The sequence below is a fragment of the Schistocerca piceifrons genome, chromosome 8 (assembly GCF_021461385.2).
Source record: "Schistocerca piceifrons isolate TAMUIC-IGC-003096 chromosome 8, iqSchPice1.1, whole genome shotgun sequence".
NCBI lineage: Eukaryota > Metazoa > Arthropoda > Insecta > Orthoptera > Acrididae > Schistocerca > Schistocerca piceifrons.
The window spans coordinates 296,612,083-296,615,193 of NC_060145.1; the positions used below are offsets into that span (position 1 = coordinate 296,612,083).

General features: G+C 45.1%; 1 pseudogene; it reads left to right on the forward strand.

Moving 5' to 3' along the window:
* Window positions 1-1,599: 1,599 nt before the first annotated feature.
* LOC124712743 lies at window positions 1,600-1,717 on the forward strand (annotated as a pseudogene).
* Window positions 1,718-3,111: the final 1,394 nt, after the last annotated feature.

Here is a 3,111-nt window from a genome sequence, read left to right on the forward strand (position 1 = left end):
TTTAAGAATAGATTCTGTTGTCTTAAACTTCTTGATTGATACCAGATATAATAATTACAAGGGACATTTTATAAATAATGCACAGATTAGTATTACTGTGGATCGCTTAATGCAAAGACAATGAAAATTACGTCAGATGTCCTTAGGAGCTTGAGGAAGAAGCATATTTTTCTGTTTTTTCGCTATATACTCTAACATAAAATTAGCCAGAGGTAGAAATGGACCCTGCGGGGTTCTCACCTACTGTGGCTGTTGAAGAACAGAGGTCGTACATCATGATCGAAACTTTAAGAGGTAAAAACCCAACAGGAATCCATAGCGAAGTGGTGAGCTTACAGTAGACGGTAGTATAGTAGCGGTGGTCGTACGAACACAGACGATAATCCAAGGCCAAAAAGTCAACAAATGAACGAAGTATGAAATTTGTGGCAGATGCTCTTGAAGAAGATCGTACTGCGACTCGTGAAAAACTCTCTGAAGCTACGGGAATTACTCCAACATTATTATTCTGTATTCTCACGAACGATTTGAAGAAGAGAAAAATGTCTGCAAGATGCATCACACACTGCTTCACTGCTGAGGAGCAGCATAAACGCCTGGACATTGAAAACTTGCTCAAACAACAATAAATATCGTGAAGGTCAAGGATCCTTGTGTCGAATTGTCGCTATTGATGAAACGTGGATTAGAGACTTTGAACCGGAGGCCAAATCAGTGAGTAGAAAGCTTCAGATTCTTCACGTCCAAAAAAATTTCGATGCCCTCAATCAAAGCTCAAGCAAATGATGATTTTTGCTTATGATCACCAAGGAATTATCATGACAGATAAAGTCTCAAATGGAGCAACCGTCACAGCAATGTACTATTCTAACTTCATGTAAAACCTGCGCAGAAAAATGTATAATACCCGATCTCGATTGCTCGAGGCTGGGGCATTCATTCTCCAGGACAATGGTCGCCTACATATCGGCACGTTGTAGCCCAAAAACTGCGCGAATACGGATGGGAAGTGTTGACAAATCCTCCCTACAGCCCGGATTTGAGACCACCAGACTTCTACAGTTCCCAAAGTTGAAAGAAACCTAGGTGTGGACGTTGTTATCCTACTCCTGAAGAGCTTTCTACAACCGTTATCTGAGTCATTCGACAGATGAACAGAAGCGATGTCCTAGGTGGAATAATAGAGCTACCGAGACACTGAGATTCAGTCATAGAGGACCAGGGCGACTATAATGAACGGCAGTAAAGGGATATTTAAAAAATGAACGTGTAAGAAAAAAAAATTAGTGTGCATTATTTGTGAAATGTCCCTCGTAATTTTTCCCACGGACGCGTCACTTCAAGAGAGTGAGAGAACTACAGGTTTTCATTGCATTCTCAACGTAAGTATAATGCTGGAAACTTTATGTCACCTCTTGCTGTATTTGAATTCAGAGAGTGTGACGATGAACACTGATTTGTAGAAAACGATTACTGCGTTCTGAAAGGTTTCCGTGGCTGTTGTTGCAAGAAAGTAACAGAATATGAAGGTCTACTTTTCCTAGTAGTTGTCCTTTGTAGTTCGGTAATCATTCTAATTACTATTGCCTTTGATCAAGAGGCAACGGCCCTGCCGCAGTGGATACACCGGTTCCCGTGAGATCACCGAAGTTAAGCGCTGTCGGGCGTGGTCGGCACTTGGATGGGTGACCATCCAGGCCGCCATGCGCTGATGCCATTTTTCGGGGTGCACGCAGCCTCGTGATGCCAATTGAGGAGCTACTCGAGCGAATAGTAGCGGTTTCGGTCAAAGCAAAACCATCATAATGACTGGGAGAGCGGTGTGCTGACCCCACGCCCTCCTATCTGCATCCTCCTCTGAGGATGACACGGCGGTCGGACGGTCCCGATGGGCCACTTGTGGCCTCTAGACGGAGTGGTTATGATCAAGGGTGCCCATACCTGGGAACTAGGGCGGGGCCGTCGCCCCACTTCTCTATACCTAGATCTCAGGGAAAGGAAAAAACGTAGTGTAGTTAGGCGTCTTTCTTTCGGAAAATGATTAAAAGCGGTTCTATGCAAGATTTTAACAAGGTCGGAAGAGGAACTTTTTTTTATCACTGTTCTCCATTCTCCATCCAAAACCCTTCTGGTTACAACTGAAGTGCAGTTTCTTACGAAGGTCAAGTGTGGGCTGTAATTATAGTAGCGCAGCGAAACTTGGTAGATGCGCTGATGCGTCAAGACGGAAACGATTTACGCTGGAAAAGAAATTAGTTCCAATTTTGGCCATGCAGTGCAAATCTGGCGCTGTACAGCATCTCGTCGACGTCTCCGGTGCTCATATTCAACAAACTGTATAAGCAGCGGTTAAGAATAAAATCAACATGATGCCCTTCTGGCTTGTTTGACCTTTTCTGCCCATGTCCATTTCGTAAACATATGGTAATATTTCTCTAAGTTTTTTCGGTATTCATAGCGCCAGATTCGCGACGGGTGGCCAAAATCGAAACAAATTTTTTTCCAGTTCAAATCGATCCCGCATTAACACATTAGAATGTCTACCATAGGACAATTATAGCCCACACTGGACCTCTGTAAGTAGCTCAACTGTCATTCTAACCACTTGGTATTAAAAATACTTCATACCCTTCTATTTCTCGACACATCTCAAACTATCGTATGGGCGCCCTTGTTTATGGTCAATCATACAGTTTCAGCATGAACGTCCTCAAAACGATCAGAACTATAAAACTACTCATGGACACAGAACGCAAACTGTGGAAATGCAGAGGAATTGTGGCTTATTATCGTCCGGCATCTGCAGCCGTACGTCACACGCTACAGCCGCGTCAAAGCTGACCAGCCAGCCAGCTGGGGGGACGACAGTCGGTGGCCGCGTCGCCGCCTTTCAATAAGGTGCGTGTCGGCAGCGCGGTGCGTCAGCTGGCATTTGCATCCATACGAGGCGGAGCAGCGGCGTGCGGTGTCGCTGCACCAGCAGCCCGCCACCGCTGAAGGGCCCCCCAGCGTGGAAAAGAGGGCGCAGATTTGTGCGAAGATTATTGAATTCCACGTTTCGGTGGCCTCACATATACGCCTTAAGAATTATGCGGGAGTACAGTACAGGGT